The 25735-nt window shown below is 34.9% G+C and overlaps 1 long non-coding RNA gene across 1 annotated transcript in view; it reads left to right on the forward strand.

The window, feature by feature from the left end:
* LOC147845589 (uncharacterized) overlaps window positions 1–19562 on the forward strand; it is a 29837-nt gene extending 10275 nt beyond the window's left edge. Inside the window, exons 3-4 of the long non-coding RNA XR_015480637.1 lie at window positions 18783–18877; window positions 19258–19562. This is a non-coding gene — a long non-coding RNA (uncharacterized LOC147845589). The remainder of the gene's footprint in view (window positions 1–18782; window positions 18878–19257) is intronic.
* Window positions 19563–25735: the final 6173 nt, after the last annotated feature.

Genomic DNA, 25735 nt, shown 5'->3' on the forward strand with positions numbered 1-25735 from the left:
ATTTCACAATACTGGCTTTCGTTCTTTTTTTAACAAACTTGTTTAACAATAGTTTTTAATAAACACATACTGGCAGTATTACAGCGGTTTTGAAAATCTCTTCTTTAATTATTATTGGTCTCAGCTAGGCATGGGACAATAACTGGTTTCAAGGTTTATTTTGGTTAAGAAAAGTCAAGGTTTTAAAACCGCTAAAAAAAAAAACTTCTGTTATACTGTTCCTAAGGAATGTGTAAGGTTTTTAAAATATTTAAAAAATATATATTTTTTGTAAAGAAATTAGTGTTTTTTAAGCCAGGGGTTCCCAATCTTTTCAGCCTGCGACCCCAAAAATGACAATGCCAGTGACTCGTGAACCCCCAATATTCTCTGAGGTGGTTATAAATACAGAAACCTTGCTTGCAATGGCGCACACACTCCAATAGACCCAATTCTATTCTTCGTTTAATTTTTTTAAATGTATGTCAGTGCTGTAAATGGGCCAGAAAGTTTAACCTGGTGCCATAAAATCAGTCTGCTGCATCTGACGCTATTACTGTGTCTTTAATATTATGTAATTACCCCAGGGGTCGCCGCAATCCAATAGAACTAGTAACTATAAGCTACTATAGTAACAATATTGCATGCAACTATAAACGACTATTTTTTTCTCTTCAGTAAAAAATGGTAATTCTAGTGGTTAATTGAAAATAAATAGATTTTTGGAAATCACCAGGCGACCCCTCTTCATTATACCGCGACCCCTAGGGGGGTCCCGACCCCCACTTTGGGAACCATTGCTTTAAGCTGATAAAAAAAGCAGAGAGCAATTATTTTTTTAAAATTATTTAGCTGTTCTAAAATATTAAAAATGTTTTCCTAAAATAAAATATACTGTGTTCAAAGGTAAAAAAAAAGTTTTTTTTTTTTACCCAGACATTTAAAAGAACCTATTTTAGAGTAGTAATCACAATATAAACCGTTATATTTTACCTCAAGGTTATCATACTATTAGAAACTAGGCCTGTTGCGATAGTCAATATATTGACTTATTGCGTGATATATGAAAATGAGGGTGTTTAATTTTAGAGCTGGGATATATTGTCTATTTTATTTAATAGATTTCTATAATAGAAATGTAAGATGATGATGATTAGGCCACATAATATAACAAGCCAAGTTTTTTTGTCAAACATGCTGCATTCTGCTTTTTTGTAGAAGGCGGGGCTTAGGGGCTGATCACACCGAACGCGGTTTTACGTTCGAAAATCGTGAAGCGCACCACACTGGATTTTTTTGCTTAGGAAAAAAACAAGCCTGGTGTACTTTGTCACTAGGCAACGACTAGAGGGCCGATTACTTCGAACGCCTTTTTTGCATTGAGAGGTGCCTTTTTTGAATGATTTACTAAAGGCTGTGATCGTTTTGCAAGCTGCTTATGCATCCTGTGTGCCTCGCATTTTAACCGCCTGTTGCACCTCGCGTTTTTGCCCTTGGGTGTCATGCATTTGCAGTTGAAAAAAGTCATCTCTGAGCCGAGATAGTGTTACGTCATTCACGCCCGTTTCATTTTCTATTCAAATGAAAGCAGAGGTGGGGTTTCCGTTGAGGTACCTGCAGTGTTTGTGTTGTCAAGATGACTACGGAGACTTTTGAAGATGGAGAAGAGACTTGGTGGTTGCTGTTTTGAGCTTTATAAATCACAAATCTTGAATATCATAATATTATTAAATATTAAAATTATATTATTATCAACAGCAACACCCTAATACCCAGCTGATTTAGTCATTGCCTAGCGACATAAAGCGCACCTTTCATTTTTGTAATGTAAAAGCATGTTTTGTGTGATAGCCCCATAAATCAGCTGGGTTTTCAGTGTTTTTTTTATTTTTTATTTGCATGTTGTTTGGTAACATCGTTTCTATTAACTACTGTTTTGTTCTTCAGTAGTTTAAGGATAAAATATGGTAATTTTAATGGTTTAATAAAATGTATTTGATGTTTAGAAATCGCCAAGCGTTAAAATGTATTTGATTTTTGGAAATCGCTCCCTCATTGTCCCGCGAACCACTTAACTAAGGCATAAAAATACAAAATGAGTTAACTTGTTTAACAATAGTTTTTAAAATACACAAACTGGCAATATTACAGTGGTTTAAAACATCTCATCTTTAAAGTCTATCGGTATCGGCTATTTAAACAAAGTGTTGAACAATGTGGCTGTAAAAACGTCAATCAGAAGACTTATTTTCACTCTAATCCAAGAAAATGTCTCTGAGTATATAAACAGCCAAAAGGGTGAGAAAATGTAGAATTTTTAAACCAAAATGTATTGGTGATGACAAGATTTATTTAAGGGTGAGCTTTACCTTCAACAGCTCCCCCATTTTCTTCTTTGTTCTCTATCTTCACATTCTCTGATAAGCTCTATAAGTCACCAGAGATAATGCATCATTCCTTTCCCATAAACATACAATTGCCGCCCTCTCCATTGACAAAACTGTTTAGTTTTCCTCCACAGTTTGTCAGCATGAATTCACATACTTGTTGTCGGCCTCAACTACGACACTAATGCAGTGGTCTATGATGATGTGCAGTCCAGAGCCCCACAGATCCGCACATACGGGGGCCGTTGTTAGACGGCTGTTTTTGTATTTAGTCATTAGTTTGGGATTCATTCCTATGAACGAAAGATGGGGGGAAATTTTGCTTTCCCACATTCAAAGCGGGGGGATTACAGAAGTGGGATGGTTGTGAGTCATGAGAAAGCCCTCTTTATAAATCCCTGAAAAATAACGCCTCCCCTTGAGGCTGCTGTTTATGAAGCACTGCTGTTTTTCTAGTTGCACTAATGATACTTTGCGGCATATAAATTGCATTCTGTTTTGTCAGATTATAATGTGCTTGGAGAAAAAGTAACATTTTAGTTTTGCGTTTTGACATTAGTGGTTAAGTTTAATATGGATATTTGTTGGTAAAGTAATTAATTCTTAAGCTAAAGTCTACACTGTATAAATGCTGGGTTCCGCACAGTACCTTTATGTTGTCCCAACACAAATCGATTAAGTTAACTTAATTATTTTATGTTCAATTTTTAAAAACGATTAAGCCGTCTCAAAAACCCTTAAGTATTGTATTGTTTTAACTCATTTTAAATGAATAGTTTGAACAAGCAACATAAGTCACAGTTTTTGAGTGTATATCAGAGTTTTACATGATACACAATGTTCAAAAAGATCTATGTAAATGACAAAGAGGCTGTATTATGCATGCCACACCAGTAGTTGGCAATGAAACGTTCTAAAAAAATAGACAATACATGGGCCTTTCTAAATCTGCTTCTCTCTCTCTTTCAAGTTTAAATTAAACATAAATGCCTAAGCATTTCAGATATATATGTAAAAATGTGATATATTAACATCATCAAATCAATAAAATATTCAGCGAATGAGAAAGAAATGACAGAAAAGGGAATAAAAGCAGACAATATCTCTAAAAATAAAAATAATCGCAAGATTAAAACATGTAGATTATTTAAATACAGGCAAATGCCATTTCGTCCTTTCCGAGTATTTAGTAAAGTTTTTCTGAATTACTTAGAATAAAGAATTAACTATTTAATGTTCTCGCTTGTGCGACTGTGCTCGCGGAAAGTAGGCTTAAGTAAAAAAGTAAATCAAAAGTGCATACGATTATTGACAGATTTAAACCGAAAGAAAAGGCTGAATCCTGGACATTTTAAGAGATTAAACTCTGGCCGGACTAATTTTTTAAGTCCCAAAAAGACGCGTCTCAATGGGGCACATAAGACTCTGTGGGAGTGTTGACAGCTCTCGTGCACACAGAATGAAATGGGTAGGATAGGAGATTGTCCACTACTTAATTGGTTGCGGATGTTTGGTTATGTTGAGTGGAAACAAAAAAAGAGTTAATATAGCTGGACAACTCACCCAAGTGAAGTAAATGTGTGGAATGCACTGGGCCCATTCGCACATACAGTCCTGTAGTCTATCATTGTTAATTATTTGTCAAATACTCATGCCTATAGATAATAACACATACAGTTAAAGTCAGAATTATTTGCCCCCCTGAATTATTAGCTCCCCTGTTTATTTTTTCCCCCCAATTTCTGTTAAATGGAGAGATTTTTTTTCAACACATTTCTAAACATAATAGTTTTAATAACTCATTTCTTATGACTGATTTATTTTATGTTTGCCATGATGACAGTACATAATATTTTAGATATTTTCAAGATATTTCTATACAGCTTTAAGTGAAATTTTAAAGGCGTAACTTTGTTTTATTAGGTTAACTACGCAGGATAGGGTAATTATTTAAGTTATTGTGTAACGATGGTTTGTTCTGTAAACTATTGAAAAAATATAGCTTAAAGGGGCTAATAATTTTTAAAAAATTCAAAACTCCTTTTATACTAGCCGAAATAAAACAAATAAGACTATCTCTAGGAGAAAAAATATTATCAGACATACTGTGAAAATTTCCTTGATCTGTTAAACGTCATTTGGGAAATATTTGAAGAAGAAAAATAAATAAATTCAAAGCGGGGCTAATAATTCTGACTTGAACTGTATAAGCGCATGATGCACCTATTTCACAAAATCATGTTTTTAACGTTAACAAAGAGCTAATTATTATATATTTTTTCAGAATCCGTGCATTTTTAGCCCCCGAAATTCTGTTGTGTAAATGACGAGACAAAATGATTAAAACGTTTGTGTTGTGTAAATGTAGGTATATTAAGACTTTCAAAACACTAGATCACAAGTGAAGTTGAAGCCATTTCTTTAATGCTTTTGAATGATTCTTTAAAAGAAACCATTCAGATGAGTCAATTGAGGACAAATCGAACATTACGTATAAGTCTGTGTTTATAGTTGCTTACTTTAGACTAGATTAGTTTGTACTTTAGTCCTATTATGACTATTATGTTTCCAAAATGTAATACAAGGCTAACGTGTCAAAGTTTTAGCTCAAGTTACCTCAAGGTTATTTAGTATACCATTCAGTAAATGCCACTTTTTGGGTGGAAGCAAACTCCTTTCTAGGAGAGGAAAATTTAAATTATATATAGAAAATGCTTTACATTCCAACTGCAATTGGTATTACATTTATATTTAAAAGTGCAGTAGGTGATCTGCCTAAATGCTAACCGTTTAGCACAATATATCTCAAATACAATCCCTCCCCTGCCGTCCAAAGCCATGCCTCCTAAATTCGCGAACGCGCACATTAAAGATGACAGAGACCCACTAGATCATGTCTATCGCCAGTTAAAAAACTTTAGTAGGCTACTTTTTAATACTACAATTCTTAATGAAAAACTGTATTATATCTTGCACATTTTCAGTTTTGTAGTTTGCAAGCAAAACTCTCTCAAGAACTGTCCTAAAGCAACTACTGTATTCTTAATCGTTGGTCTACGGCATGCAGGAATAACACTTATTTATAAGTCATACTTGCATGCTATTTCAGACCGAATATTCAGATTAGCATTATAAACCATAAAGGGAGCGCGTCACAGGCTGTCATTGTTTACCAATGTGATGGGAATATAAAAGCAACTTCAGCTGAGTATGCGGAACAGCGCTATTTACTTCTGTTTTGTTAAAACTAATTAACTAATAACTAAATACAAATCCACATTATCAATGCTGTTAAAGGAACTTATGAATATAGTCACATTAAATGTTTGCTGGAAGATTTCAGTGGCTGAACAACACTTCTGTGCGTATAACCCATTCATAAAACAACTACAGAACATTACAAACTACAAAACAACAGAACATTACCTGTCTAAAAGAGATACTTCAGCCATGGTGTCATGCTTTCTCCAGCGTGCAAAATTAACTCCAGTATTGATTCAGGATTTTAAAAAGTTTTGATTCAGCATTTGATTTTACTGCTGTCACTCGTGTCTGTCCATGTGACTGCAGTCCGCGTGAATGCGCATTAGGGGTCTGTGTGAACAGAGTTGCGCAGTTGTACAAATATACATTTTTTGACAGACGGTTTAGGCTACTTATCAGAGTTGTGAGAATTATCAGCCAGATAATCTTATAAAAACATTTATATCTTTACTTTAATCATTACTATTGCAATGTGAAGAGACTTTCAACCACCGCAACAAAAATGTTTATGAAGACAATCACCTACTGCACCTTTAAGTATAGTATATGGGTTTAATGGAACATCATGATAAGTTTGGGGAAGCAAGACTGTAAAAAGCTTTTAGTTGACTTAAAAACAGGAGTAAAAAAGTTGTCTTAAAATGATGCAAATGAACTTTGCATGTTTACAAAAATAAGTTGAATCAATTAAGTTTCAAGCTAACTCCTCTTTTTTTAATCAACTTGTCGCTATTTTTAAGGCAACGACTTAACTTTTTTTTTTAAGTCGACTAATGTTTTATTTACAGTGATTTATTTCCAAACATTTCAAGTGTTCCTTTTAAACTAATAGTTTTACAACGAATGGTGTTAAATATCTTCATTAACAGCCCACACATGTAATATTTACTCATTATGACAAACGGTTGCTTGCACTGTAATAACACAGAACCGTAAACAGCACATTTGTGCCACAGTTACAAATTAAATGTTGTTTGCTCCTTTAATTTTAAGTTTAATTTCTTATTTCCCTGACCTATTTAAAATGTTGCTTAAATATTGGTTGCAAAAATCTGACTGTCCTGTAAGAATGAAGTATAAGTGTTTCATTATGTTGTTTAGTAAGATGTGCTAAAAAGATACAAGGTTGTTTTTAGCTTGATTGCACTTTGATGGTACACAATGCCATGCAAACTAAAGATCAAAAGATACTCTGTGTTGGTGGTGTTGGGGAGTTGAGGTAGGTGCAAAACACTTTCATAAAGTAAGTGGCACACAAGGTAACTTCTGAATGGAATCATAGTGGGCTGTAAACTAAAGTGGTGCTTGTTAATGTTTTTCTCGTATACAAAAATGAGCATACGATAAACTGTAGGTACATAATTACTACAAAAATCAGCCTGTTATCATGAGGAAACGTAACTATTTTACATTTTTTCAGTTTAGTTGCTAATTGTGAATTGAATTTGTTCATTCAAGTTCAGTCATTTGAAAATGTACGATTTTAAAAAGGTGGTGTGGCATTCAATACAGCCTCTTAATCCTACTGTCGTTGGGGGATAAGCAAATTGTACAAAATTGTACAAATGAGATTGAACAAATTCATATGAATTAGCCACTGAATAAATTACGAATTGTCATTGGATTTTATTGACAAAAACAGTAATATCATGTTATGTAATATGCAAATTGCTGGCTGTAATCTAAAGTGTTATCATTTTGTGTGCGTGTGTGTGTTTGCATTAATTTTATTTGTCTGTAGTCCTGCTAATCTCTGAACTTCTCTTATGGGGGCGTGATGTATGCTGCATTAAAGAATGAGAAAAGTCAAATACTATGGAAACAATTCAGCGCGCAATGTTTTTCTAAGATGCTAATGGCATCCACTCCCACAGAAGTGCTGGAAAGTTCACATGTTCACACACGGCCTTTCTCGTCTTTTTGAGCAATTCCCTCATAATCAGATCCAGACGCAAATGATTTGGCACTTGAGGCTGTTTCAGCTCCAGTGACCAAAAATATCTGTGAAAAAGAGTTGTGCTTAAATCGAGAAGACAACTAGGGGGGGTCTGGTGTAGTAGAGAGATCAAACATAAACACATTCTTTGAGAGAAATCATGTATATACACATTGTGATCTAGAGTTTATTTGCTCGGAGAAACGAGAAATGAATCAAAACAAAGATCGAAAGTGATGTGGAAACCGTTCGCTGCTTTAAGCCCAGAGGATATAAATTCACACTACATTAGGCTTCGTAGATGGGGTAGAAATACAATGTTTAGACTGCTCTCATCCAAATATCCTGTTTTGTTTGAAAAAGATGGCAGCCCGAAGATGAAAACCTCTTCCAAGTGCTTATAAAGATTCTTGAGTGAGGAAGGAGCCGGGTGGTTGGTACGCTGTGGTTGGTTCAGAACAGCCAGTGCTGGTAATTAGTTGGGATTTACAATTACAAACATTCGTTATCTAGCACAATCACGTCACTAGAAGCTAACAACACCCACAGGCTGGGAATGCTAAATGGTTGAAAGAGGCCAGACAAGCAGATTTAAGTTGCTTCTATTATCGTGAGTGTTCTATATGGTTTTATACAGTAGACAAGGAGAACTTTAAGCAATTATGCAAGACTTTTAATGTTTGTTCTTCAAATGGGGTCTTGTAGAGTCCATTTATTGGGTTTTAAGAAAGAAATGGTGCATATTTAAAGGGTGCGATAGGACCCAGATTGAAAGACCCCCTACAATACATTACGCATCCTATGGATCTTAAAGTAACACTCCAATTTGTTTGGAAATATTTCTAACTCAGCTAAACGGTTGAGTTTTACCATTTTTAATCCATTAATTTTATCTCTATGTCTGGCAGGAGCACTTTTAGCTTAGCATAAATTATTAAAACAGATTAGACCAATAGCATATCGCTCAAAAAAATGTATAAAGATTCCCAAAACATATACTAAGACCAGCAGATAATTAAAAGTCGCTATTGTTTGGGCCAATACTTTTAGGAACTATTCTAACATTATATCCTAATAATCAAGGAAATTTGCTTTTGTACCATGGATGCAAATGAAATTATGCAGGGCTGTTAGTTACCTAGCTGGGACCTATTTTTAGATGGTGCATGATATCATTGCACATGGTACAACAGCATGTTCTTTGATTATTTGGCTGGAATGAGACCACAGTTCCTAAACATATTGGTCTAGAAAATAGCATCAATTCAGGTTCAATCGATCTTGTACACAATGTAACCACAGAAATGTCAAGACTTAATTAGAAAAATTGCTGAAACTCTTAATTTGAAATTAAGCGAGATGCTAATGGTCTAATCCGATTCAATAATCTATGCTAATCTAAGCAAAATTTGCTTTTGCCCGAACTTGAGATCAGCTGAATGGATTAAAAAACTGCTAATTTTTACTATTTAACTCTACATGACCTTCAAAATGAGCTTATGAGTGTTCCTTTAAATATTTATTATTGCGTTAATATTGGATGGATAATTTTTTGAAAAACTGTTCCAACTTGCAAAGGCAAAGTTTGGAGAGACCATGTGCTGTACATGTTTTCCCACTGCTTGCCTCACTTGTGCAACAATTTTCCAGAATCCCAGCTCCACCTTTTAATATTAGGTGGAGGAGTGGATTAAACGGCTTGTGTCTCGCTGTTCTCCACAACAAGCCTTTATTCTTTCATATATGGCATGAACTCTTAAGAAACCTCGTAAGCACCCATATGGACATGACTCTATCCGGTAACAATGGCATTGCTGCAACAGGAAGTGAATTACTCTTCCTTTGGTGGCTGTGTTGTTATTGGCTGACTCAAGTGAGCCTCTGGAAATCATTAAAGCTCATGTAGTCTGAGTGAACTGTTCATTAACAAAGAAAAAAAAAACACTGCTGGTTTACTCTTTGGCAAAACTCTGAGGTGTGAATAATGTGGGTAATTTTTGTATAACACAAGAAAGGTGTACTTTCTGTGAACTCCTTACTTGTTTGACTTTTGAAATGGCTCTGCGCTAGTCCTGAGATTAACTATTGACTGTCTAAACCTTAAAAAAACATTTGTTTTATGTGTTTTAAGACGAGTGTTACAAGACAAGCCCATTCACAGGCTTATGGTTCACTAAATGCAGAGATTTTGCTGGATTGCATTGACTTATTGGTGTGACAGTGGTTATATAATTTAAAAATGGAACAAAGTTTTGTTATCCTAAGAATACTTTCTAGCTGGTGTGGATTTGAAACCATGCTAGCAATTTAGCATCTATCACTAATTGCATAAAAACTAAGCCCACACGGCCTATCTGCAGATTTCAGTAGATTTTCAGCCCATCAAGTCTATACTAACAATTACATTTTACTTGTGTAAATGTGTGTAAATTTATATTTAGTTTTTAATTTTATTTAATTATTAATTTTACTAATATTATTGTGCTATTGTTATAGTAATATTAAAATGTTCATTTATTTTATTTACAATAGAGTTTTTGAAGTAAAATCTTCTGACTTTTTGTAGATCTATTATATGCATGGCTTGACATTAACTTTTTTGATCACCAGCAACTGTGGCTAGTAGTTTTCCAACATTACTAGTCACTCGCCATTTTCACTAGCCACAAGTTTGTTGTCCAAAAATAAATAAATATATATACATTATATATTTTTTTTTGCCAAAATTTTTAAATAACCTGTCAAAACAAGCAAAAAGGGCGACGAAGTGGCGCAGTGTGTAATGCTGTCGGCTCACAGCAAGAAGTTTGCTGGTTCGAGCATCGGCTGGGTCAGTTGATGTTTCTGTGTGGAGCTTGCATGTTCTCCCTGCGTTTGCATGGGTTTCCTCTGGGTGCTCTGGTTTCCCCCACAATCCAAAGACATGTGGTACAGGTGAATTGGGTAGGCTAAATTGTCCGCAGTGTATGAGAGTGAATAAGCGTGTGTGGATGTTTCCCAGAGATGGGTTGCGGCTGGAAGGGCATCCGCTGCGTAAAAACGTGCTGAATAAGTTGGAGGTTCATTCCACTGTGGCGACCTCGCATTAATAAAGGGACTAAGCCGGAAAGAAAAAAACGAATAAATGAATGAACAAGCAAAAAATGGCAGTATAAATGCACTTTTATTTGACTTTTATTTCTTAAAAATACAAATAATTGGCATTATAAAAAATTATTACTGTCATATATCTAAAAATATGGCTAAGTCTCACAGATCATCAGTTAACTACACATAAATGGGGAGTTAATCTCCCATTAAAGCAATGCTATTGTAAAAAATATATAATTAAACCATAACCAAAAATAACTAAGCAAAAGAAAGCAGGTGAAAAACATAAGTGTCTGATAATGAACATATTATCATGTGCATATGGTTGGGTCAGTTAATAATCCGTTCAAAGATTGGTTAAAGCGAAAGTGGCAACTGCTGTTGGTAGCACAAATACATTTTTAAAAACATTTGGAGCTCTTAAAAGCAGCAGGACAGTGGGTGCATGAGCACCGCTTTTTGTCCAGTTTATTTTAAAGAGAACCGATCGCACCATGGCTGCTTTGCACCAGGAAACCGAAGTATGCACACTTTTTTAAAGTTGCGTGCTTTCTTTTGCTGTCGCGAACACTATTTTTGTCAGTCGTGCTGCTTCTTTATTCTAGGATCACATTTGCATGCATATTGGGCCATCTTTACTGTCGAACCCTGCTTTTAAGAAAACTACAATGATTTTTTTTGTTTTAAACCAGCCAAAGTGGCTAGTATGAGAGGCTGTCTAACCTGCACAGCTGAAATCTACCTGCATTTCGCGGGTAGGCGGGTGTTAATGTCAAGCCCTGATCATATGAGAGCTTCCCCAATTGGATTTGCATTGTAAACATTAACTTAAAGTAAAAAAATGTATTATTTTTTTCATATATTAAGTTTTTAGGTATGATACTCCTAAAATTATTCTGCATAAATGCGTATATATACGCTTATAGCAAATATAGGTACAGACAAAACTATTTGAATTCATCAAAAATACACACAACACATACATACAGTTAAATCGTCACCAAAATGAGTATTTGATAGTTCATTAGAAGCAGATGTGCTTTTCTGTCTTTGTGTTTACATTTGTAAAGAGGCGAATTAGGAAATATACTCAGCTGGCCGGACAGGACTGGAATGCTGATGTCATTCACATAATGTCTTCATGTCAAACATGCTTTAAGATGGAATATAAACAGTTTCCATTAGCTGAGGGGCTTTCATTTCCTCTCATACCACAATAGACAATTCATCACTGACGCGATGACAGAGGAAAGCAATATGGCTAGTTTAACATTCTATTAAACAGACCAGGGCTAGTTGTCATGTGGGAAAGTTTTTATTTTTTCAATAGTAGGTTTTTATATGCATGAATTTATTTTTCTAGTAGTTTATGTATTTTTCTGTCTAGGTCTGTTTGGAGAAAGCTAACATATATATATATATGGAGAAAGCTATCACATATATATATATATATATATATATATATATATATATATATATATATATATATATATATATATATATATCAATGCTATTTTTAAATGTTAGCATTTTGATATTTCATTGGTTGATTTCTTTTTATGCTTTAAAAAAAGTCCCATGAACTATTGCTTTCTTTCATAGCCAGTATTTTACAGTATGCCCATAGAAATTTAGATTAAACATACTGTGCCGTTCCCATTAAAACGTTATCTTGGCCTTGCACCATGTTTAGAATTTCCTTCTAACATTTCTTTGTGTGTGTTTCTAGTGGTTTTGGAGATGGTCTGGACTGTGTTAAGTTAATTGACCAGCTGGCCTCTCCCTAGATGCGCATAGGGAAAGTGATGGTGGGGGTCCTTATACAAATATGTGAGTCAAGTCTTTCTTTCGCATCTTCCTCCAAACATCTCTAAATAGACGACCTATTTTTTGAATGTTCCACATGTCACTTAAACCCACTCTATCTCCATATCAGTGGCTCGCAACTGGACTGTCACAGGTCTGTTCTTGTGGGGTTGCAGATGGCAGGGTTTTAAACCTATTCAAAATATTAGCATTTAGCACTATGTTGGAAACTGGTAGCCTATGACATCCCCAATAGGGAAAAAAATACAATGGAAGTTGAAGGCTACCGATTACCAAATTTTTAAAAAATATCTTTTGTGATCAATGAAAAAAAGAAATCCAAATAGCTTTTCTGACAAGCAAAGTGTGAGAACACAATGAGAGAATTTTCATTTTGGGTGAACTATCATTCACTCATTCATTAATTTTCCTTCAGCTTAGTCTCTATTTTAGAGGTCGCCAGGGCGGAATGAACCGCCTACTATTTTTAACATATGTTTTACACAGCGAATACCCTTCCAGCCACAATCCAGTGCTGGGAAACACCCATACACAGACTCTCATACACTACGACAATTTTTGATTATTCAATTCACCTATACTACTTGTCTTTGGACCGTGTAGCATCCTAAGGAAACCCATGTGAAGACAGGGAGAACATGTAAACTCCACAGAAAGGCCAACTGACCCAACCGGAACTCGAACCAGCGACCTTCTTGCTGTGAGACGACAGTGCTAACCACTGAGCCACTGTGCCGCCCCATGAACGATCATTTTCAGCATAATAAATAGCATTCATTACGCTGATTTTAAAGTGCTGTTTTTGATTGAGAGTGTATCAAAGATTTTTATTCAGATCTCAGTATAGGACTTGGTCTTTGATGGCCAAATAACTGAAGTGAACTGACTGAGTTTTGCTGGAAATAGAATGTTTTTTTTTGGGTACTTCTTGTCTGTCTTTTTTTGAATAAAACATTTTCAAAGAAGCTACTCAGGTCATGCTCAGCTGTCTTCTATTGTAGTGAAGTATGCCTTTTTGGACCTCACATTTGATTAGATCATCCTCACCCTGTTTTTTTGTTCGCAGTTAACCACTGACCAAGATAAAACTTACCATTTCCTCATTACTCATTTACACTAGTGAATTTGGTATGGTACAGTAAGGTACGGTATGCATTTATATCCGAGTCCCCTGTCAGAAGTACCAAAATAGTGAACCATACACTGTAAAAAAACAAAATAAAAAAATCATGAAATTTACTCTTAAAAAGCTGGTCAGAATTTTAAAGTTAAAAACCGCATAAAATCGCAGAAAATTCACAGAAGGCTGCAGAAATGTTAACTAACCAACTGGTCTGTATTTCCCACTGGCTGAAGGACAACTGTCTAACTCTAAATTACAACAAAACAGTTTCAAAGTGTTTCTCCTCAAAAAACAGAGCACTAGATGCTTTTAAAATCCAAATTGACCAAAAGGAAATTAAGGAAGTGAGTGAATTTAAATACCTAGGTGTCATCATAGACTCGAAGCTTAAGTTTGATGCCCACATCAAGAAAATGTCTAAGGCCATTAAGACAAATTTAAACTGTTTTCGTATGATAAGACCATATATATCTCTTAAAGCAGCACAAATGTTTGTGCATGCTATGATATTTTCACGTATGTCTTATTGTGCAATAATCTGGGGACAAGCAACCCAGTCAGTTGTTAAGCCTGTAATGTCTCCTTTCAAACAAACTTTAAAAGTAATGGATCCGAAACCAATAAGTTGGCACCATTGTCAAATTCTTAAAAAATATAATTTGTTAAGTTTTGATAGTTTTTTAAAGTTTTCGTTTTTAAAAACCATGTTTAAGTGCATACATGGTCTTGCTCCTAAAGTAGTTTGTGAGTTAATAAATAAATTCAGTAGTGATGGGGCGAAGACTAGAGGGGCAGTAAGTGGGAATTGTAGAATCCGCAGATGCAGAACCGCTGTGGGTCAGTCATCCTTTTCAGTAAAAGGTTCACATCTATGGAATGCCATGCCTGTTCATTTAAAGTTACAATCAGAACTCCCAGTTTTTTCTGTAAAGCTGAAAGAATGGTTGAAATCTTTACAGCAATGTGAACATTAAGTATTATTCTTTCAGGTTGGTCCCATTTACATTTCTCTTTATCCATATGGACTTGCATCTTATGTTTATGGCTCTGTAAATATTGTACATGTTTGCTGTATTGTGTTTTATTCTTGCCGGTTTTCTTTATTATTATTATTTTTTTTTTTAAATTTTATTTTTTTATGTAAAGCCTAACCAGGGACAAGGGCTGCAAATTAGCTTTATGCTATATGCCTTATGTACACAACCTTGGTTATCTTTGTATAACAATGTCAAGTGTATTGTCCCTGTAAAATAAACAAGCAAATAAAAAAAATAAAAAAATATTTAACATTTTACTGTAAACTGCTGTATTTGATTAATTTATAGTGTTATGCACCAATGTTTTGAAGTACTAACATTGAAACATTGTACCTTTGTTACACAGACAAAAACACAACCAAAACCATGTGGTGATGAGAAAGTCATATGATGAGTGAATGAATCATCTCAAACAGCTTGTCTACAAGCAGAGAAACATACTAGAATTCACACCCCTACTAAACACCATCATGATAACACACATAAAATGTAAGTAATTTATCAAATGTAACGGTCCCACTTTATATTAAGTGGCCTTAACTAATATGTACTTACACAGGATTTAATAGTTTGTTACAATGTACTTATTGTGTAAATACATGTATTTACGGTGTACTTATGCTTGATTAAATACATGTATGTAATTACATCTGTAACTAACTTTTGTAATTACATTTGTAAATACACTGTAAACCATCCCTTACACCTTAACCCACCCTTAAACCTACCCATACCACCAAACCTGTCCATAACCCAACTTCTATCCCAACTCAAAAGCACCACAAGTGTTCTCAAATACATTATAAACACAGTAAGTACATTATATTTATTTTTTGATGTAAGTACATAGTAGTTAAGGACACTTAATATAAAGTGGGACCAATGTAACAAACTCTATCATGTATAACTGATGATAAATAAAACTAAAAGGAATCATAGTAATATCAACAACAACAACAACAAAAAAGAAGTATATTAAGTAGGGATACTCCGATCAGGGTTTTTGCAGCTGATACCAAGTGCCAATTCTTTGTCATGGTGATCAGCTCATACAGAGTACAGATTCTGATGCTTTAAGCATTATGCTTAAACACATTTTTCCTCCAAGTATGATGCATAAGTGGAAATCATGGCCAACATGGTCTACCATTCCACTTTTTTAGTACCCTCTCAAAAAGGCACCTAAAATAATAGTATAGTACTACATGGGTGGAGCTAGCCTCGCTGAATTGGTTTACAGAGAATCATCTTTATCATGTGCAATACAAGCCATGAGAACTACAACACAGGAATTGACATTTTTAAATGCATCGTAATAATGCAAATTTTATTGTCTTCTAGTGACAAACAGCCACAAGTCAAGAAGCAAGAACATGAACCGTCGTATGTCCTCCATTGTTGTTTACAAGGGCCATTTAAGTCATGTCTAACTGTGTGGAAAGAGCAAAAGGCGCTGGTTTGTCACTTCTATTTGCACATGAACTTGCTGTTTGTCTACATTTAAAATATAATAAACATCAATGCGCAAACGACGCTGTATGTGAATGCCAATACAGCCTTCTTTGAGCATGAATAAAGTCGACTGCAACATTCCTCCATATACCACGAAAACACAAGTTTATTCTACTGAATTGTACTGCTCAGTGGAAAGGATACATTTATAAAAGGACACACTTTTCTAGAAGCACTTTTAGCTTAGCACAGATCATTGAATCTGATTAGACCATTAGCATGTTACTATTTACTATTTTGACTCGCTTTTTATTAGCTAAATCTTGACACTTCTGTAGTTCCATTGCATACAAAAAAACAAAACAAAAAACATTCCCTTAAGTCCCCTAAATGTTTAATTATAACTGCTGATCCAATGTTATTTTTCTAGATTCTTGATGAGTGATTTTCCAGGATCTTGCTCTCCAGCTTTGTCTTTGGGGATTTAAATGGTAGTCAGACATGTTTAAAGTTAGCAGACAGAAGTGGCCCTGTAGGATTTCCTGAGGAAACGAAGAGAAATAGGGTCACTGAGTTTGTTGTTTTCCATCTATGTGGACTGATATCTGTTGACCCAATCTGTCACTTGCTGAATAATATTATACACACTTTACCTGAAACTTTCACCCTAGAGCTTCTTTTCTCGCTACACACTAACCACAGAGATTTGGCTGCTGATAAACTACAAGAATATTTGGAGAACATACAAGAAGTTGGTTAGCCACCTTCTTCCAAATATCCACTCATACATAGACAACTCATCTTTCAGATAGTTTCATTAATTTTTTTCTTCTTCTTTCATTTCATTCACATCAGGTGTGTTGTTAAATAACACATTTTAAACAACTGTCATTGCTTAAAGTTCTTTACAATGTCAGGAAAATATATTTATATAAAAACACTGCACCTTATTAAAATCTCAACTCAAAATAAAAGCCATATACGTGTAAGCAGGAAAAATCACATGGATTCAGATATACTCAAATCAGATTCAGGGCTTGTTCATTTGTGAAACCTATCCAATATGAATCTGATCTGTGTCCTTGTGTCTGCAGTGTAAGCAGGTAGATTGGATTTTCACCTGTCATGTGTCAATGCGAGTTGTACGTCATTAAAAACCATAGTGAATGACATTTATTTCAGAGTGCAGCAGAGTCCCAAGCCTTAAATCTCATACTCGAGGACTAAAAAAGCTTTTATATTGTCATGTAGCACAAGTGTTTTAGCATGTTAACAAGAGGGAGAGATAGCCAGAGCTCAACATTTGCCACATATCTAATATAAACTAATGTAAAACTGTTGCATACATCACGTGTAAAAGTCATGCCATGGACATCACATTAGGATGCCTAGTAGATTAAAAGGGTATTACATTAAAAGAAGATGGCCAAATGAGAACTTTTTGGTCATAAACTATAGTAAAACAACTAGTCAAAAAGAATTTAAAAAAATTAAACCCTGCGAACAGATTGAAAAGAGCACTCTTTAATTTGCAGCTGTCAGTCAGCGCCCGCTCTTTTTTAAAATTATTATTATTTTTTTCATGGTCGTTGCGTTTTGGCCGTATGCTGTGTAAATGCAGATAATCAGATATGAGTCACTTTTAAAGATGATGTAAGCCGGTCATCAAACAAAATCAGATACAGTTACAAAATCGGAGTTGACCATCAAGATCTGCAGTGTAAATGCGGCAAGCTGTTCATTGTAAATGACTCGAGTCCAATTTTGATTGGATCCGGGTGAACATGTAATCAAACCTGACTCGGACTTGGACATTTTGTACTTGGAAAATATCACAATTACTGTCGAGACCACATCAACCACAAAACAAAAAAACAAAATAATAAATAATAGCATGAAATTATAACAAGAATTTAATGAACTCTCTGAGCATTTATTTCCTGCAACCCATCGCACCGGCAGGCAGCAGTAGCACGTATTTTCATTAATCTTGTAATCGTAGGTAGTGTAATGTTATAAAATCGTAGTAGCTAATGTTATAAAAGATTATTGTGCAGGCATCTCCCAGCAACTTTATTGCCAAAAATACTATAAAGTACAAATTCTCAAGTTACTGTAATTAAGTAGTTTTACTTAGGAATTATACTTTAAGTAGTTTTAAAGTTTGTACTTTTACTTTCCCTTAAGTACATTTATAGTGCTGTATCAGTACTTTTGCTCCACTAATTTCCTTCAACCTGCAGTCACTACTTTATTTTTATTTCTTGTATATGGTGATTGGCTAAAGCAGAATTAGCACTCATTTAATTTCCGTCCAATCAAATTAGACATAAAAAATTTAACAGAACAACCTCTAGACAATAAGATATAAAATTGTAACACAATGACAAGAAACTGTTAAGATGCATGTCACTGATGATAAGATGAAGGATGTTTACTGTATAAAAACTAAAATAGCCTTAAATGACTACTAAATACACTACAGAATGTTACGCTTTTACACACATGCTCAAATTGCATGTAAACGCATGAGGCTTTCACAGTGTAATATTCGCTCCTCTAGAGTACTTTTAAGTGTGCTACTTTTTACTCATTCTTTGACTAATATACAACAGATGCCTTTACTCTACTTGCACTATATTTTTAGGCAAGTAATGCTACTTTTACTTTTTACTTTTATTTTTCAGTTCTCTTTCCACCACTGAATGCCTATGACTAAGATTAGTTTACGAATCATTGTCGGCTGAGACCAAAAAGCTCCAGGTGGAAACACAATGAACAGGTGAGCTTAGCAGAGAAGACGTGAAACTGTCACATAAGTACTATGAGCTTGCAACACCTTCTCACCTTCAGTTCACAGAAAAGAACTGACGAGATATGTAGTTCACATGGTGTGATCTTCAGCTCTGTTTCCACCTAGTCTTAAGATGTATTTTTGTCAAAGCTGACAACACTAAATACAGGGGTAAAGCAATTTCAGATTGTGCACTTTTGACCACTTTCAGATGTTGTCAGATTTTGTAGATTTGCTTTCATAGTTTTAAAGTCCCTGTAAAATCAAAATAATTTTTTGATTTAAATATCAGTATGTTAGTTTTAATATATCAGTAATACAATGAACTCCAAAATTCTGTTTTTTTTTTTTTTTTTTTTGTGTGGTAGTGAGCAACAGCACAGGGACAGACATGAAGCAAGCAGATCTTGCGTACCATTTGTAAGTAATACTACAGTAAGAACTTTCCCAATGATTATTTGATGTATTTGTTGTAGATTATTTCAAGCCTTTCGATGTGTCACACACTGTCGTTACAAAATTCATGTGCGCATACAGGTAACACATGCACAGTGTATGCGTTTAACTTTGCACTGTTTTTGCATGGCAATTGTAACAGGATACACTTAAATATCCACTGTTGTATGAATATCCGTTATGTTAAAGTTTAAAATAAACCTGATTTAGCGTCCACAAACCGGGATTGAAGTGTCTTCATTTATAATTGTACTGACATGCGGTTGTGGTGTTAAAAAAGGTAAATTGGCTGTAATTCATTACAAACGTGCGCTGTTTTAAAAATGTTATAAACGTTTAAAACTCACTCTTGATTACATTTGATGATGATTGATGAGCACAGAGAGTTGAACAGATCTTTTAATCATAGTTGCTTTGCGTACATTATATCTCATTGATATGATTATATGCATTGCTACAAAGACATGTTAATATGCCGCTGTCAATCAATTCGGTAGGTGGGGAAACCGCACTTGTACATCATGTTGTGGTCGGCCTCAAAATGGGAGGGGTTTAAATCTATTTTGACATCAGGGAATTTAAAAAAGGCTTATTGTGTTTCTATCACTCCAATATGACTGTGGACACACTGAACCTACACACACTTGTCCAAACAGCTTACAAAAGATGCTTTTCTTCATAAGTGCCCTTTAATAAATTGACAACTTGAGTTTGCCTTATTTTATTTTGTGTAAAAAAGACAGTTTTTTTTTAGGGAAATGAAATCCGTAGTTTATATATACAGTATGAAATCAATAAAAAGAGTTTAAAAATAGTAAAAATTCTGACCTGACAGATTAAAGTTTGTTTTTAAAGAATGAATATCATGAAATGTTTTGTTTTCAGAGAAGTAAATGAATGCACTGTTGATTAATAACTTCTGCAAATGCCAGATACAAGTTTAATATGTCACATTGACTTAGGTGCTAAAACTTGAAACTGTGGCTTTCGGGGTGGAGTAGCTGTGACTTTCAGCACCCTCTCTGCGGCTAGCTTTTTTTTGAGCTACGATTCTCAGAAACTGACAATGTTATCAGCAGTAGCTCTGATACTTCTTGATATGTAGTATGAATGTGATATGTATGTGTTTTCTGGTTTAATAGGAACAATGATTGCAAGATTCAGAAAACTATTCATTTTGCTTTACATTTACAGACATTTTTTTTTACTTTATTAAAAAATGTGCTTATCTGCATTTGGGAAGCAAGGGGTCAGATGCTATCAGCGTCTGACCCGATAGTGCTAACAGTGAGGATCTCCATACACCGCTGTTATCGAGTCTGTTATCAAGAACATCCTGTTATTTCTCAGATTTGTTGTATTTCCTTTTTTATCTGTTGCTGATTATGTTTTGACCTCTTGTTTAGGCTCCTGAGCATGCAAGGCCATTTCCTCAAGACTCATTAAATGCTAGTCCCATGCTTCTAAGGGATTTGAGCTGAAAGCAGACAGTTTTGCTTGGATATTGTGAGATTGTTACTTTGTTTTGCTTTTCAGAGTACTATCAATGCCATGGCACTGCAGTACAAATGGCATGTCCCATAGCTTATCCCATAGAAACCACACATAGAAACACAGTATTAACTGCATTGAAACCTACTGCAACATGCCAAAAAGCACTTACCAACTACTCATAGATATTTACTTTAGAAGTCGCCTACGCTATTGTTGTCTGTTGGAATGAATGCGTCAAAAGAGTCGCCATTTTAGTACAGGGTAGCGCTCCTTTGAAATAAGTGTGGGACCACAGAAAACTGACAATGATCACCTAAGGTTCACCTCATGTGCTTTATTCAGTATGAAATGCTAACAATGTGAGTTTGAATGCCATTTTATGTGACATTTATTGCCATACTACTGAAAGCAGCAGCAGATAGTTCACCTCAAATCTTGAAAATAAAATAAACCGTTTGAAATTGAACTTCAGAACTGTGCAAACCAACACATATCAGTGAATCAGCATCTACATTTAATAATGTTAAAGAAGTTTAATAATGTATTATTTAGATCATAAACCTTAACATTTTATTGGAGTGCAGTAAGTGCACTATTCTGTGCTTCTGAAGGGCTGTATTTAAATTTCTGTTTTGTTTTGTCTGGTGCAAACAGCCAATGTGCTAATCATTGCAAATCTTATCATGTAGCATGTTATTAGGACACAGGGTTACAATGTAACCTGCACACCTGATGTTTATGTTCGTAATATTTGTTAATTGCTTATTAATAACCTCAGGTGGAACTCTGAATCTGCATCCCATTTCAGAGTCTGCTATTGTACACCAGAGGTTGCATTTTCGTCATGGGTGCATGCTTTAAGAGCCTTCTGGACTGAAGGAACGAAATGCATTGTTTTTTTACCAACGCTACCCTGGGGTGCTGAAATATAATTTGTTAAACTGAGATTGAACAAGTTAAAAGAACCAAAACAAAGACAGACGTTCCGACATGGATAAACATAATTAAACAAGTATGTTCACATAGCATGTTTCTTAAATATCTGCAAACATATCTGCATACATGATATCTTAATGCTTTAAAAGAGTCAAAAACTTACACACAGCACCTTTAACACTTAGCGAGCTGTCTATTAGTAATGAAACAGAGTATTTTGATTTCTCTCATGTATACTAACGTTAATTTACTCACTCACTCACTCACTTTCCTTCTTATGCTCTTGTAGTCAGATGGAGAAACTGAAATTGGTATTTTCTAGCACTTATTTCAATGCTGTAATGATATGGCGATTATATACAGGAACTGAAAAAGAATCATAACATCGATGAGGAATCGATTCACTGAATTGAAATTCAGGAATTCAGCCTTACTTTTTTTTTTATAGCCACAACCAAACAACCGGTTGCAATAAGTGTCATGTTGATGTTTTAAAACAGCTAATTTGCAACAAGGCGCTAGATAATCATTAGCAAAACCCTTCCTTTTCTCACGGTGCAGAGAGTCTCAAGTGAAAAGCACTTTGCATAACTTTTGCATCAGCTCTGGAAAACAGCCCACATTTAGCGTAGGCAAGCTGAATCAAAGTATCTCATTTAATGCAGTCGATTTGCATTGTATGTTTGATGTTTTACAACCACATTCTTTCCTTTTTGGTCATTGAGGTCATGCGAATATATTTCCGCACTTGCGTCTGAGGCTCAGTTTCACACTTCTGCAAGAATGCTTCTTCCTTTTTTTTCTTCATTTTTTGAAGTGCTTGTTAATGTGGACGCTCATAAATGTGCCAAAAAGTTATTTATAAATCTAGAATGCATTGTGAAGTGCAGAATCAGATGTGCTACAAAGAGGCGTCTGCGCTTTCGCTGGAAATACTACATGCTTAATGCTGAAGTTACAGTGAGAACCACGCATCAGTTAGTTTCCTGTGTTATTCTGGCATTAACCTCTATGCAGGCAGTAATTTAGCAGACCCCAGTATCCACCAGAGATTCGTCTCTGTCTTTAATGGGGCAATTTCCCAAACCTCTCCACCCTTTACACCCTTCTCACCCCTCTTTTGTTCTCCTCCCTTTTCTCAGCTTCTCGCGCTCTCCTCCTTTTTCTTGGCCTTGGGTCTGATCTGTTGGTTTTGGGGGTTGGAGAGTGAGGCCTGTCATTACATGATCTCTCCAGTGGTCTTGAGGAAACCAATCCCTGCTGTGTCCTTTACATTTGAGACCACTCTGAAACATATGGAGGCCTGGATGAGGGACAGGAAGCTCTTTTGAAAATATGTCAAGAAATATTGCTTTGACGTCTGTGGCGCTTTTTATCGCAGGAAACTTTTACTTAGCAATAAGAGTTATTCCATTACTTGAAAAACAGACGCTCCACATCACATGCATTCCTGTGCTGGCTTTGTTTATTCCCAGAACCACAATCTGAAGGCGATCTCGACTGGCTCAACGAGAGAGACTATTTCCACCCTGCTCTGTCTCGTCCTGAACCTTTCCTTTCACTTAAGATGTCATTCCAACTACAATTGTCAGAAGATTCTGAACATGTTTTTTGTGTGTAACAAGAATTCAATTTTTATTGTGATCAGTCTTCCCAAGTAGAGCAAAAAAAATTGTTTCACAATCTAACGCTATACACTCTAATCTACCATTGACTGCCTTGGTAAATTGGCCTGCAGTTTTTATAGTTGAATTGTATGATTTAAAAAAATAAAAAATTGCATGTAGCGTCACTCAATTAAAAATGCATACGTAAGTTTGACACCCAGTTGTTGAACTAGGTATTGCACTCCTGGATCAAAACAAACCCAAGCGCAGGTTGCCAGATTGAGCACATGAGCGAGTGATTTAAACAGTGCTCTAAATAAAAGCAATGGCACCTGATAGAAGGAATGTTTTTCATTATTAAAAGTTTTTGTCCTAACCAACACCTCGGATTGATATATTATAAACGACTCCTATTTCTCACTGATGAACAACAGAAAACTGACAATGATTACCTTAGGTAAACCTCATGTGCTTTATTCAGTGTTAAATACTAACAATGTGAGTTTTTAATGTCATTTTACATTATGTTTATTGCCATTTACTGAAAGCAGCAGCAGATAGTTTACAGTATACAGTTTATAGTAAATAAAATAAACCTTTTGAAATTGAACTTTAGAACTGTAGACATATGAGTAATTCAGAATGCATATGTAATAATGTTAAAGAGGGTTATTATGTATGAAATAGATTATAAACCTTACCATTTCCTGAGTGAGTGCACATTCTGTGCTTCTAAATGGCTGTATTTATATTTCTGTTGCGTTTCGTGTGGTGCAAACAGCCAAATTGCTTATCACTGCGTATCTTGTCACGAAGCATGTTGTTAGGACACGGGGTTACAATGTAACCTAATGTTTACGCTCGTAATATTTTTATAATTTGCTAATTAATAACCTCATGTAGAGCTCTGAATCTGTGTCTCATTTCGGAGTCTGCTACTGTCCACCAGAGGTCACATTTCAGTCACGGACACATGCTTTCAAAGCCTTTCTGAATCAATGAATGAATGAAATACGCGGTTTTCCATCAAGGCAACTCAGAGTGCTAAAATATAATTGGTTAAATTGGCATTGGGTGGACTGAAACGGACGTTTTCAAAACAGAATAACTGACTTCAGCATTGTTTTTCAGATAAACAAGTATGTTTATTTTTATGCTTTAGAAGAGTCACAAACTTATGTACAGTACCTTTAAAGCGTACAAAAAAGAGACTATTTTCAAATAGATTTCCTCAAACACTCCCATCATATCCCATAATTATTATTATTATTATTATTGTTTTAGTTTAAGCTATTAAAGCTAAATTTTGTGCTTTAGGCTGTAAGAAGATCTATCAATTGACAATTTTTATATTTGATTTATGCTTTTTATGTATTTCTTTAATAAATTATGGGACATTGATCTCTGCCCTTTCGGGTTTTGATATTGAAAATTCAACTGTGCTGTTTAACAAAGTGAGTTTTATTGACATAGTATAAGAACTGATATATAGTGAATTATGTCCATAAAATAACAGTAAAGTACTGAAGGCTTATTACCACCAACAACACAAACCCAGATAATATTTAGCTTCTAACTACTAAAAATATCAATAAATGTCACCTTTTGAAAATTTCTCAAAGAGAAGATCAAGGTCCCATTATGCAATTCAAATGCACAAATGACAAAAAATTGGATCTCAAAATACTGAAAACTGTTAAATTATGGATATAAATGTATTATTTCAATGGCATCACCCATTTGTAAAGCTGAATTATGTACTTAAAGCTACTCTTTCATCTCTGAATTTGGTCATATAAAAAACTAATATCATTTTGGTTCAGTAAATTATCAGATCTGGCCGCATTTGAATACACGCAATATTGATCATAAAATTAATATACATAAAATTTAAGCCTGTACATCAGAGACATGATGGCAGTGGTCAGATGTGTATATCATAGTAATGGAAAAATCACTTTCTATGTGAGCAGCTCACTTTTCTATACGACTTTTATGATGTTTTTTTTTTTTTTAACCTTGACAACATCCATTCACTTTCTTTGTATGAAAACCATTTAACGTCCTCCTTCAAAGCATTGAGAGGTTCATTTCCTTTTGTTACCTAGAAACAACATTGTAAATGTCCTATACCAATGAACTGCTCTCCAACAAGTCCTTTCAAAGGCCTCTGCCTGTTTCCACAGACCCCGAGACACTCTTATCTAAATTGCTCCTTATCCTCAATTGACTAAGCAGGAATCCAGCATGCATTGTGCCGTAGAAAAGATGAGTTTGCACACTGATAAAATTCTTGTTTTGGAGATGAGCTGTGAGGCCGTCCTGCCACAGGATATACTGGGGGTCACGTAGA

This window comes from Danio rerio, chromosome 3 (genome assembly GCF_052040795.2).
Source record: "Danio rerio strain M-AB ecotype USA chromosome 3, GRCz13ab, whole genome shotgun sequence".
In the NCBI taxonomy this organism is placed as follows: domain Eukaryota; kingdom Metazoa; phylum Chordata; class Actinopteri; order Cypriniformes; family Danionidae; genus Danio; species Danio rerio.